A 14,509-nucleotide genomic window follows, 5' to 3' on the forward strand; every position below is an offset into this window, starting at 1 on the left:
GATCAAACATCAATTTATTGCTATTAACTTACTTAACCCCCTTCTAATTCTAAGTGCACATGTATGTAAGGTGTATGTATATAAGTTCAGCAAAGTTCTTTGATTCACAGTCCAATCTCACTTCTCACTCCTCCAAGTTCACTGGTATCAGGCAATTTTTATACTGTGCACAGAATTTAACATGAACTTCACCAGGCTTTGGTGCTTGAAAGATAAATGGTTACCATTCAGTAAAGTTTTTGTCAGTTTTCAGAGAGAGACTTGTTGCTCATTGGACACCCACAACTGATTCCTCCTGTTCAGTCATTTAAGTGTCTTGCCGAAGAAACTTGCCCCATCAGGGTTTTCCAGATGATAACCTCTTTCTTTCAGGTCACCAGAGTTCCTTTTCTGTTTCCCTTATTTCAAGTGTAACATTATATAGCCAGCCATCTCCTCTTGTATGGACCACAAGGGCTTTGACCAGACTGAAAAAACTCAAAATCCGACTTCAAAATGGCATTTTTCCTCAAGTTTGCCAGCTTGTCATGTTCCAGTCCCAGTTGTTACTGCTGAGGGTAAAACTGCAGAACTGTTCTCTCTCTCTCTCTCGCCCTCTAAGAACAGCAAACTGCACTCAAATTGCGGAATAGGACCCAATCTTCTGAGTCCGTTAATCTGTTGCTTTCCTTTTGAGAATTTTATATACAATAATAAATCATTCATTCAAAATACAATCAAATGCATAGTTTTTTTATCCCATTAAACTCCCCACCCCAACCCTATCCCTCCCACCCCACTTTAAACTTCCCCAAAAGACAAAAAGAAAGAAAGAAATGAGATCTACTAAAACAATACATTCAATTATATGCCATGAATTGGGACCATACCACCAATGTTTTAATAATTTAATCACATCCATTCTACGTACGGGCTCCAAGTTTTAATAAAGAAAGAATAATTATTTTGTAGATTATATGTTATTTTCTCTAAAGGAATACATGATCTCATCTCCACATGCCATCGTTGAATATTCAATTTAGTCTCATTTTTCCATGTAACTGCAAGACATTTCCTAGCCACTACAAAGCTAGCCTTAAAAAAGCAATTTGAAATTTATCTAATTTTAACTCCAAACTCAATGTTTTAATATGACCCAATAAAAATATCATAGGATCAAGTGGAATTTTAAATTTAAACATAACCTCAAAAAAATTTCTTGATTTTATTCTAAAAAGGTTTAACCGTCTCACATCACCAAACCAAAAGTTAAAAAAAAGTACCCACTTCCTTATGACATCTAAAACATAAATCTGAAGAAACATATTTAAATGACTTTAATTTCTCCAGAGTCAAATATAATTGATGAATAAAATTATAATGAACCAAACTATACCTTATACATTTATCCCTTAAATCATGTTATCTTCTCCATTGGAATACACAATCTTATTTCCAAATGCCATCTTTGTAAATTAAGCTCCATTTAATCTTTCCATGAAATAGCTATGCATTTCTTTGCCACTGCTAAAGCTAAATCCCATTTGAAATTTATCGAATTTATGTATCAAGCCCACTTCACTAACATCTCCAATTAAAAAGATCTTTGGGTCTAAAGGGAATTTTATTTTTAAAATGTTTTGTAAACAATCTCTTAATCTATACCAAAAACCCCTAACTCCTAATAAGACCATATTGATCATTGCACCAAAAACACCGATCTGAAGCACTCAGCTTATATTTTATCAAACGTTTTGGGGTCAAATATATGTGTATAAAATTATGCCACCAGTCTGTACCTAACATTTACTAACTTTCTCATAGGATCTCTACAAATGTTCCTCCAACGATCATTTTCAAACTGAACTCCCAAGTCCTTCTCCCATTTAAGACACGATTTATGCAGCTCAATCTTACACATTTTCTGCTGAGTAATTGATACATTTCTGAAATAAAACCCTTCTTCCCTCCATCTTGGACCAACATTTCAAGTTTAGATTCTTTAGGTAAATGCAATTGTCTCCCAAAATAATCATACAACATTGATTTAAGTTGATAATAACAGAAAAGTGTGTGATTAGGGATTTGATATTTTTCCTTCACCTTTCAAATGATAAAAAAAAGGTTCAATTCAAAGCAGTCATAGGGGAGAGACGTGTTTGAACATCTCTCCCAGCAGATTTGAATAAATGCCTGTTTTGTAGCACCCTTTAAATATATGAAGTTCTCAAACTTTGTTTTTACAAGTAATTAAATACAAGCATGAAGAAAACCAGAGCACAAACAATGAAGATACCAATTTTAAAGCAATCCGTAAATTTAGAAGAAGTTTGGACTACCATGGAATCGGAACAAGCGATGTCGAAATTTGCTACATTTAATATGAATGGGCCCAATAATCCGAATAAATGTAAGAAAGTGTTAAATTATATTAAGAAGTTTAAGGTTGATATTGTGTTTTTTCAAGAAACACATTTAACAAACAGTGAACTTCAAAAATTAATAAGAGATTGGGTAGGACAGGTTAATTTGAAAACTACAGGGGTAGTGATTTTAATTCATAGGAGCTTTGGAGTCAGTATATGAGGCAATTGGAAGGGTTTTAAAAGTTAATTGTAAGATTTCTTCAGAATCTTGGACATTGGTTAATATTTATGGACCAAATGTAGATGATGAGATTATTTTTCAAGATGTTTTGCTCAATCTGATAGATGCTAAGGATCAAATTATGATGGGAGGTGATTTTAATTGTTGTTTGGACCCATTGATGGAAAAGTCAGACAATGTAAAGCTTCATAAAAATATGGCTAAGAAGTTATTGTTTTTGATGAAGGAGTTTAATTTAATTGACATATGGAGGAAGATTATTCATATTATTCAGCTCAATATGACACTTACTCCAGAATTGTCTTTTTTCTGATGTTGAATCAGTTACTGCATAATATAGTGTCGATTGAATATAATTCTAGGATTTTGTCTCACCATTCTTTAGTCTCGATGACAAATGTGGGAACAGATGAGATGGTCCTTATCATTGGAGATTTAATTCTTTATTCTCAAAAAAAGAGGAATTTTGTAAATTTATTACTGAACAAATTCATCAGTTTTTTAATATAAATAGGGATTCGGTGAGCAGCAAGTTTATACTGTTGGACATGTTTAAAGCATTTTTAAGGGGGCAGATGATTAGTTTTACAGTTAAATTGAAAAAGCAGTATTTAGCTGAAAAATTTGAACAAGATATTAGTGCTGTGGAAAAAAGAGTTATAGAAGGTAAAATTAATAAAGAGAAGAAAATTACTTTGGATTCTATGAAATTGAAATATAATACATTACAAACTTATACAGTTGATCGATTATTACAAAGATCTAATCAGAAATATTAGTTAGGGGAAAAAACACAAAGTATTGGCATGGCAATTGATATTTGAGCAAATGTCTAAAATGATAAAAGCAGTTAAGAAAATTTCAGAAGTGTCTTATAGGCCACAAGATATTAATAAACAGTTTAAGAAGTGAAATGCCAATTGATGAAGTAGACAAAGACGATGTGGCTTTTATTGGCAGAAACTCATGGTACAACTCATGGTACAATAATGAAAGGCAATAGGTGCATATACAGTTATATCCAAAGGGAGTGTCCTTAACGGTAGAGATAATGCACAGCCAATGTTAGTACAGCAAGGCTCGCCAGAGGGGAGACAGGCAGCTTGGCAGACATTCACCACAGTCTCTCCCTGGCAGAAGAAGGGTTAAAATCAAAAGGACAGCTGCTAGGAAAGACTGAAGCAAGCGATACATGTTTGGCCTTGAGATAATCTAACAGCCAAAATACACCAGTATCTAGCAAGCAACTGAAATATAATGAGATGTTTTAAGAATATGTCAGCCTATCAGGTTGTTTACGAATTCTGGTGCTTTGTCTCAAAATAGGTGGCTCCTTTGCAACCTTGGGAAGTGTTACAGGTCCTGGGTCTGTAGTGTGGGAAGAAATGGCTTCTGGACCCGCTCCAGAATCACCAGCATGAGGCATCGCCATCAGAAAGTTTACTAGGGGTTTCAGGCTGGGGGAGTGAGTCCAAACTATCAGGCTCCCTCTGAGTAGGGGTGCTAGGAAGGCGAGAACCAGACGAGGCCAGATCTCTTAGGAGTACAGTGTCAGTACTCCCGTCCGGGATTAGGGTTATCATGAGCGTAGTTGGGGTTAGTATGCAGTAGCTGAACTGGTTGGACTAGGGGGGTCTGTATTATGCACCCAAGTGTGGCTCTTCAGCAGCATGGTTCCAGGCTCAGATAAACAGGCTGGCCAGTCCATCACAGTTCCTTATTTCCTAGGAAAGGCAAACATACGTTCATGAGGTGTTTGATTTGTTGCAGTACACAATAATGACCGAATAGAACATAATGCCTCAAGCAGCACCTCCTGCCACTGGGTAACAGGGTAACCATGTGTTTTTAAAGCAAGATTAAGAGACTTTGAGACTGTAGCATTAGCCCTTTCGACCTGTTCATTGCCCTGAGAGTTGTAGCTTGTGGTATGGCTGGTGGCAATCCCTTCCATAGCAGGGCTTGCCGCAGTTCAGTGCTCATGAATGCTGAGCCTCTATTGGTATGAATGTAATTGGGAAAACCAAAAATGCTGAAAATTCTGTCAAGTGACTTAATGACAGATGCTAACAAGATGTCAGGGCAGGGTATCGCAAAGGGAAACCTGAAATATTCCTCAATTACATTAAGGAAATGTACATTTTTGTTATTGGAAGGTAACGGCCCTTTAAAATCTCAGCTAATCCTCTCAAAAGATTGGGTTGCCTTGATGAGAGTGGCCTCTGGAGCTTTGAAGTATTGTGGTTTGCATTCTGCGCAAACAAGACAGCTTTTAATCAATTTCCTGAATTCTTCCAGAGAGTAAGGAAGGTTGTTAGCCTTTATGTAGTAAAAGAATCTCATGACTCCAGGGTGGCACAGTCTGCTATGGATCTCTTTTAGCCCCTCCAGCTGAGCACCAGCAGCAGATCGTGACAATGCGTCAGAGGGATCATTTATCCTGCCCAGTCTGTACTGGATCTCATAATTATAAGTTGAGAGTTCTATTCGCCAGCGTGCCATCTTAAAATTCTTGATTTTACTTTTGTGTTTAGTACTGAACATGTAAGCTACAGATTTCTAATCAGTGACAAGAGTAAATGTTGTGCCGGCTAGGAAGTGTCTCCAGTAGCGAACAGCTTCAATAATAGCCTGGGCTTCTTTTTCAATGGCAGAATGTTTAAGTTCTGGTCCGCATAACATGCGGGAGAAGAATGCCACAGGTCTGCCCTTTTGATTAAGGGTTCCTGCCAAGGCATAATCTGAGGCATCATTTTCCACTTGGAATGGGACATCCTCGTCAATGGACGAGAGTGCAGCTTTGGCAATACCAGCTTTAATTCTCTCAAAAGCCTTCAAGGCCATTGGAGAGAGGAAAAGATAAGAGGGTGTGCTTTCATGACATAGTCCCAAACCCATTTGCAGTAGTAGGAAAGATAGCCCAGAATGGGTAGCTCTGTCGCGTTGAACACACATTTGCCCTCGTTAAATGTAAGGTTGAGTTCTTTAGCTGTTGCTAAAAATTTCTTTAAGTTGTTGTCGTGCTCAGCTTGTGTTTTCCCACAGATAGTGACATTATCCAGATAGGGAAACATACCCTGTAACTCATACGTCCTAACAATCTTATCCATTTCCCTCTGAAACACAGACACACCATTAGTGACTCCAAAAGGTACCCTTTTAAACTGGTATAATCCCCCATCAGCCTCAAAGGCTGTATAAGGTCGTTCCTTTTTTTTAATGGGGATTTGGTGTTAAGCTGCTTTGAGGTCGATAGCAGAGTACAATTTGTATTGCGCTATCTGATTAATCATTTCATTGATGCGTGGCAGGGGTAGGCATCCAGGTTAGTGTAATGGTTGATTGTCTGGCTGTAGTCAATAGCCAGTCATTTCTTAATGTGATTTTTCACAGCTACCACCTAGGCTTGCCATGGACTCTTACTGGGTGGGTTCAATTACTCACTCTTCAAGCAATCTCTGGGTCTCAGCTTTGATAAACTCACGATCATCTTTGCTGTAAGAATGGATCTTAGTGGCAATTGGCTGACACTCGGGGGATAAATCACTGAAAAGGGAGGGAGCTTTGATCTTTAATGTGGACAGACCGCAGTAACTAGCGCGGGGGATGGTAAGTGTGGGTCGTGACCCAATGAAATTTAACTCTATACTGTTCATCTGAGATTGAACATCTAACCCCAGTACCTCCGGGGTGCAGAGCTCCAGCATAATAAAGAGCCACTAATCAGCCAAGCAATGTCCCTGCAAATTTAAAGTAACTTTATACTTGTCCCGTACAGTTTTTGTAAGTTCACTACAAGCCATCGGTATCTTTCGGTCCGCAAATTTAAGGCTCTGGCAATTCTCTCGTGGATGTAGCTGTCAGCACTCCCTGAGTCTATTAGACAATTGAGAGTCTCACCATTCACTTCCCCGTTCATAGTCGATCATTCCAGTCCGTAACATCCCCCAAGCTTTGGAGTCAATTGAGCTATCTCGGGTGATCTCACCTTGCTGTCACTTGAAGTCGATTCAGCCTGCTCGTCTGAAGATTCACCCTTTTCATAGTTGTCTTCCATTCCTGCAGCTCCAGGACACATTTTCTTGGTGCTTCTCTTCTTCATCTTATCAGTGGGAGTACTTTTTGCCTTAAACCCTTTAGCAAAGTGGCCGAGTTTCCCACAATAGCTGCAGGTAGCAAATCGAGCCAGGCACTTCTGTCTAGGGTGCCAGCTCTTATCACAAAAGTAGCATTTTTCAGGTGTTCCCCTTTTTCTTTCCTTCGGGGTTCCAGAACTCCTGGATGTTTTCTTTTTGGTTTCTAGCATTTCACTGGACTGCAAGGCACTTCTCAGTGCTTTGGCTAGAGTGACTGCCCGGTCGTAGGTTAAGGGTTCCGTCTCCAGCAGCCTGTGTCAGGTGTAATTCGAGTCAATCCCGTTGACTAAAGCATTCAGCTTCAAGGCATTACGGTGTTGTTGCAGATTGACTGCCCTGACATCACATTCATTTGCCAGTGATTTGAGAGCCAGTGCATAGGTAGCATCACTTTCCCTGGGTTTCTGGGGTCTAGTCAGCAACTGGTGTCAAGCAAGCACCACATTCTGTGGCACTGCATAGTAAGCAGTTGGACGTTCCCAGACTATAGTCCAAGTGGTAGTTCCTTGCATTATGGCAAAAGAGACCTCACCCAGCAGGGAGTTCAGGTGGCCCCACTGTATCGCCTCATCGACCACGTTGTTTTAAGCCATGTAGTTATTGTAACAAGCAATCCAGTGGTTGAAAATTTCTCTGGCCCTCGGGGCAGACTGGTCGGTTATCAGCCGCTCTGGCTTGAGTGCTGCATCCATTTCTGCTAATAAAATTGAAGTGCCAGTTGATGAAGTAGGCAAAGACGATGTGGTCAAACAATAATCATGGCTTTTATTAGCAGAATCTCATGGTACAATAATGAAAGACAATAGATGCATATACAGTTATATCCAAGGGGAGTGTCCTTAACAGTAGAGATAATGCACAGCCAATGTTAGTACAGCAAGGCTCTCCAGAGGGGAGACAGGCAGCTTGGCAGACATTCAGCACAAGGAGTTTTATATAAAAAAAATTATACACTTACGAAGTAAGACAGGACGAGAATAAAATATTGGAGTTTTTAAGTAGATTGTAGTTACCAATGTTGAATGGTTGGATTAGGGACCAATTGGAGAAACCAATTCTTTTGAGAGTGTAATGGAATGTTTTGGAGATAAATTGGTAAAATTAGAGTAGATTACATACATACACACACTTTAAAATTGATGTTTTTTGAAATACTGAAGAATTCATATTCAGTGATTTTACAGAAACTATGGCGAATGCTGTGCACAGTTCTGAAGTAGATGCTAATTGAAATAATGTCATGAAATGAATTGACCATTGACTTGGACTGGCGTCAGGTCGGCTGTGTTGAACATTTTTATGAGACTTCTGACCTTTCTGCAAAGTGCTCACTCAAAAGTCATCCCTGGGTTTTGTTTACCTAAAAACAACAGCTTGACTAAGAAGACTAACTCCTATTGTTTGTTGGAGATGGTCAGGAGAGAGAGAGAGAGAGAGAGAGAAAGAGAGAGAGAGAGAAAGAGAGACGCAAGACATTGAGGTGACTAATGGTGGTACCTCAGTTGTGGAAGTCCTGAAACAACAAATCTCTCTCTGGAATCCCTACGAGAAATTTCCTGAGTGGTAAACATTTACCTTTCTATTGCTGCTGGGTTTTGGGGTCCTTTGGGCTCGTAAGAAGAAAAATTAGTTGGTTTTGAATTCAATGCTGAAGGGTAAATCTACGGGAGAAGATGGGTTTACTGTGGAAATTTATAACAAGTTTCAACATTTAGTACTTCCAGTACTTCCAGTGTTTGAGGAAGTTTTCCAAAAAGTTTCGGATACACCATCTGTTCTGGGATTGTTTTAACAAGTAATTATTTCAATGATGCTTAAAAAAGATAAAAACCCTTAAAATCCGGGCTCTTATAGGCCAATTTCGTTATTGAATATTGACTATAAAATTCTGACTAAGATCTTGGAAAATAGAGTGGCACAGTATTTGCCAAAGTTGATTCAAATTGATCACACCAATTTTATTAAAGGCAGATATTCTGTGGATAATGTGGTTAAATTAATTAGTTTAATAAATAAATATCCAACTTTCCAGTGGTCTTATCATTGGATGCCAAAAAAGCTTTTGATAGGGTGGAGTGGGATTTTTTTTTAATTTAAAGTATTGGAGAAATTTCAGTTTGAGTCAATGTTTATAAGTTGGATCAAGGCAATATATAAACAGCCTAAAGCTAAAGTTGTGATGAATGGAATCTTATCTGAATCTTTTAATTTGGAGAGATCTACCAGACAGGGTTGCCTTTTATCACCTGCATTGTTTGTATTGGTGATTGAACCTTTAGCACAATTAATAAGACAGGAAAGGAATATAAAGGGGATTAAATCAGGTTTGATGGAAAATAAGATGAGTTTATTTGCAGATTATGTTTAGTATATTTGACTGATCCAAAAGAATCTTTGAAGGTCTTACAGGAGAAATTGTTGCAATATGGGAGTTATCTGGTTATAAAGTGAATTGGGTTAAGAGTGAACTTATGCCATTGTCGGAAGCTGATTACTCTGGTTGTAAGGAAGGGATAGGTTTAAATGGTCCAACTATATTAAGTATTTAGGTATTAAAGTGAATAAAGGTATAAGTCAATTATTTGATTTAAATTATCGACCATTAGTGTCTATAATAAAAGAAAATTTGAATAAATGGGAAGATTTACCGTTAACTTTAGTAGGCAGAGTGAATTGTATAAAAATGAATATATTTCCTAGACTTCAGTATTTTTTTTCAAGATATTCCTTGTAATGTACTGGAGGTTTTTTAAAGATTTTAATGCAATGGTTAGGAATTTTTTATGAAAGGGAAAATTGTCGAAGATTTCTATGCATAAATTAACTTGGAAATATGAGTTAGATGGTTTGCAACTTCCAAATTTAAAAAATAATTATAATGCCACTCAAATGAAAATTATAAATAGAATATTTGATTTACATAGTCCTGTGACCTGTCTAGATATAGAATTGAAGAGAATTGGAGAGGATAGAAGAGATTATTTTATTTAGAAATGGAATAGTAAATTAATTAATGGCTATAAATCTCCTATTTTATCTTATTTGATAAGGATTTGGGAAGAGGGAAGTAAAAGTATTGGGATTCAAGGTGATTTATCTAGATATACACCTTTGTTTCAGAATAAATGTTTATCTTTTAAGGTTGATAATAATCTTTCTAAGATTTAGCTTCATTCTTATTAATCCATAACTCCATCAAGTGTTTTAGCACTAGTTAATTATAATTACTTAATAATTGAGAATTCTATCGATAGATAAATTGATCCATCCTCTTCACCAATCTGAGATAATTCAATATTAGCCCATATGAAGGGACTGTCCACTTGAAACATCCTACTAATGAATTTTAACTGAACTGATTCATATTAATTTTGGAAATTAGGAAGTTGTAAATCTCCTAATGCTTATTTCCAATTTAACTTCTGCAATGATATTCTCGCAATTTTATCTTTGCACAGAATTGTATCAAAATGAATATCTTCCCCGAATTCAATATTTGTTTCAGTCTATTCCATGTAAGATTCCTCATAAATTTTTGAAAGATTTGAATACTTTAGTGAGAAAATTTCTGTGGGAACATCTGTTGCTTTCCAAAACAACAATCCATTACTCCACAACATGACGAATTAACACCTACTTGTGAAGTCTTTATAGGCATTCTTCAAAGTTTTTGTAAAGGCACCCAGAGCCTGAACTGTCTGGCTTGAGCAGAGGTCTGGCATTTAAAAGTTGAAGTTGTAGCAGCTGTGTAAAACTACAATATGGACAGCTGGGTACTCACCCTTTTAATGGACGGCACATGAGTGGTGCTGCGTGCCGAGGAATGACATCTTGATCTGTTGAGTCTCCTGCCGGAAGGTACGGGACATTCACAGAGCTTAATTTAAACCTGCCGGTGCCATGGATCAGCAGCAAACTCATAATGGTCCCACCTTGTCCTATGGAACCCAGGACATGCAGTATATAAAAGAAGCTTGTAAACTCTGAATAAAGCAGTCTTGTGTTGACTAACCTGGTCTGTGCATTGCTTTAGTAGCTCTACCAAAGCAGCCACTGCAATTGGTGACCCTGACTGAAAGATTCAGTTGAAACTTGAATCTACAGTTATCATGGACACAACTACAGTAGCAGCAGCTGCCATCACGATGCAGTTAATGCGGTAGGACTACACTTGCCTCCTTTCTGGACCCAGCAACCTCGGGTATGACGTAATCAGGCTGAAACCCAGTTTCATCTTCATGGCATAACGGCAGAGGACACAAAATTCTGGCACATAGTAGGTGCATTGGACGCTGCTACAACATTTTGAGTAAGTGAATTTGTTCCTCATCCCCCAGCGGAGAACCAGTACACCAGGTTCCTCCAATTTCTCCTGGACATGCTAGAATTCACTAGACATGAGCGCGGCATGCAGCTTTTAAATATGAAGGGACTGGGTGACAGGAATCCATCTGATCTAATGAATAAGATGCTTGCATTAGCGGATGGTCATTCTCATTGTTTACTTTTTGAGACACTATTCCTGTCCAAACACCTGGGTAATGTGGCCATACCAATCGCTAACATGGATTTCTGTTAAACCCATGACATAGTGCGGGAGGCTGACAGCTCATACTCCAATGCAAGAGTCTGCTCACATACAGCCTGTTTCCTCAACAGATCCATCCTCCGTGCATCCGCAGTTCAGTCAAAGAAGGAGAAACGTGCTGACGGGTGGCGAGAATGGTGTTTTTATCATTGCTGTTGGGGAAATTATGCCCATAAATATGTCCCTCCATGTACATATTACAGAGAAAAAGGCAGGAAATGAAAAAGCCAGTTGCCAGTAGTGACCTCGGCATCTGGCATAAATACTGGCCTATTATCTCTTCAAGACAATGGTGTTAAGCGCAAGTTTCTTGTAGACACAGGTGCTGAGGTCAGTTTGCTCCCCCCTACCTATTTTTAAAAAACAAACAAACACCTAGCTCTTCAAGCAGCAAATGGAACTACCATTCCCAGCTTTGGCACACAACGGGTCACGATTGGGATAGGAGGTTGGACATTCCATTGGAATTGCGTATTGGCTTCTGTTGCACAGCCCATTTTGGGTGCAGATTTTTTAAGATCCCATGACTTGCTAGTAGGTGTGAAGCAGAGGAAATTGGTTCATTCCACGACTTTTCAAACATACCTACTGGTATGCAGCAAAGTGAGAATTTTGCAACTCAGTCCTGCACAAAGATGCCTAGGCTACCCTGCTCAACAAATTTCCCAGTATCCTCTCTTCTAATTTCAATACCTCCAAAAAGGCCCATGGTGTGTCCCATTCCATTGACACTTCAGGGCCACCAATTTTCACCACAGCTCTTCATCTTCCATTGGATAAGTTGCTGCAGACAAGGGCAGAGTTTACTGCAATGGAGGAATTAGGTATTATTCAGCACTGCAACAGTCCTTGGGCATTACCATTACACATGGTACCCAAGAAAACAGATGGATGGAGACCCTGCGGCAATTACTGTAGGTGCAATTATATAACTACACATGACAGATACCTTATCCCTCATGAAGAAGGTTTCGCTGCCCATTTGCACAATTGCCATGTTTTCTCCAAAGTTGATCTTGTCAAGGGATACCATCAGATCCTGGTTCATACGGATGCCATTCCTAAAATGGTAATTATTACTCCTTTCGGACTTTTTGAATTTCTAAGAATGCTATTTTGGGTGGAAGAATGCAGCTCAAACCTTCCAGCGGCTTATGGATGCTTTGGGCAGGGATTTAGAGTTCACTTACATCTACTTGGATGATACCCTCACAGCCAGTCAGACTGAACAGGATCACCACCTACATTTACACTGCCTGTTCCAATGGCTGGAGGAATTCAGTATGACCATCAACTGTAGCAAATGTATATTTGTTACATCCACCATCGACTTTCTGAGACATGAGATCACAGCCAATGATGTTTTTCCATTATCCAGCAAGGTACCCCTACAGCCGACAAGGTTGTCATCCTTGCCGACTTCAATGCTCGCGTCGGCAAAGACTCAGAAACCTGGCCTGGAATCCTGGGCAAGCATGGTGTCGGCAAGTGCAACGACAGCGGGCGCCTCCTGTTGGAGCTCTGCGCAGAACAGCGGCTTGTCATTACAAATACCCTTTTCCAGCAGAAGGACAACCTGAAGACTAGCTGGATGCAACCCCGATCCAAACACTGGCACCTCCTGGACTACGACCTGGTGCGAGAAGAGACAAACGAGATGTGCTCCACACCAGGGTCATGCCCAGCACGGAATGCCACACTGACCACCGACTGGTTCACTGCAAGCTCAACCTTCACTTCAAGCCAAAGTCCAGGAACAGTAAAGCCCCAGGAAAGAGGTTCAATGTTGGAAAGCTGCAGTCAGACAAAGTGAGAGGAAACTTCCAGGCAAACCTCAAAGCAAAGCTCGAGGATGCAATCCGCCTCACTCCCCTGAAACCCTCTGGGACCAGCTGAAGACTACCATACTGCAATCTACTGAAGAGGTGCTGGGCTTCTCCTCCAGGAAAAACAAGGACTGGTTCGACGAAAACAACCAGGAAATCCAGGAGCTGCTGGCAAAGAAGCGAGCTGCCCACCAGGCTCATCTTACAAAACTGTCCTGGCCAGAGAAGAAACAAGCCTTCCGTCACGCATGCAGCCATCTGTAGCGCAAACTCCGGGAGATCCAAAATGAGTGGTGGATTAGCCTCGCCAAACGAACCCAGCTCAGCGCAGACATTGGCGACTTCAGGAGTTTTTAACGAGGCTCTAAAGGCTGTGTATGGCCCCTCACCCCAAGTCCAAAGCCCTCTGCGCAGCTCAGACGGCAAAGTCCTCCTCAGCAACAAGATCTCCATCCTCAACTGATGGTCAGAACACTTCCAATCTCTTTTCAGTGCCAACCGCTCAGTCCAAGAATCTGCCCTGCTCCAGCTCCTTCAACAGCCCCTAAGGCTAGAGCTGGATGAGGTCCTCACCTGGGAAGAGACATATAAGGCAATTGAACAACTGAAAAGTGGCAAAGCAGCAGGTATGGATGGAATCCCACCAGAGGTCTGGAAGGCTGGCGGCAAAACTCTGCATGCCAAACTGCATGAGTTTTTCAAGCTCTGCTGGGACCAAGGAAAGCTGCCTCAGGACCTTCGTGATGCCATCATCATCACCCTGTACAAAAACAAAGGCGAGAAATCAGACTGCTCAAATTACAGGGGATTCACGCTGCTCTCCATTGCAGGCAAAATCTTCGCTAGGATTCTCCTAAATAGAATAATACCTAGTGTCACCGAAAATGTTCTCCCAGAATCACAGTGCGGCTTTCGCGCAAACAGAGGGTCTACTGACATGGTCTTTGCCCTCAGACAGCTCCAAGAAAAGTGCAGAGAACAAAACAAAGGACTCTACATCATTTTTGTTGACCTCACCAAAGCCTTCAACACCGTGAGCAGGAAAGGGCTTTGGCAAATACTAGAGCGCATCGGATGCCCCCCAAAGTTCCTCAACATGGTTATCCAACTGCACGAAAACCAACAAGATCGGGTCAGATACAGCAATGAGCTTTCTGAACCCTTCTCCATTAACAATGGTGTGAAGCAAGGCTGTGTTCTCGCACCAACCCTCTTTTCAATCTTCTTCAGCATGATGCTGAAACAAGCCATGAAAGACCTCAACAATGAAGACGCTGTTTACATCCAGTACCGCACGGATAGCAGTCTCTTCAATCTGAGGTGCCTGCAAGCTCACACCAAGACACAAGAGAAACTTGTCCGTGATCTACTCT

General features: G+C 40.1%; 1 protein-coding gene across 7 annotated transcripts in view; it reads left to right on the top strand.

The window, feature by feature from the left end:
* LOC138739154 (uncharacterized) overlaps positions 1-14,509 on the top strand; it is a 44,023-nt gene that overhangs the window by 17,011 nt on the left and 12,503 nt on the right. For 2 of the 7 annotated variants that reach the window (XM_069890676.1, XM_069890673.1), the window contains exon 6: positions 2,227-2,389. The exons of the other annotated variants lie outside the window; for them this stretch is intronic. The gene's annotated coding sequence lies outside the window, so the exon portion shown is untranslated. The remainder of the gene's footprint in view (positions 1-2,226; positions 2,390-14,509) is intronic. 7 annotated transcript variants of the gene reach the window in all.

Source organism: Narcine bancroftii, chromosome 7 (genome assembly GCF_036971445.1).
Source record: "Narcine bancroftii isolate sNarBan1 chromosome 7, sNarBan1.hap1, whole genome shotgun sequence".
NCBI lineage: Eukaryota > Metazoa > Chordata > Chondrichthyes > Torpediniformes > Narcinidae > Narcine > Narcine bancroftii.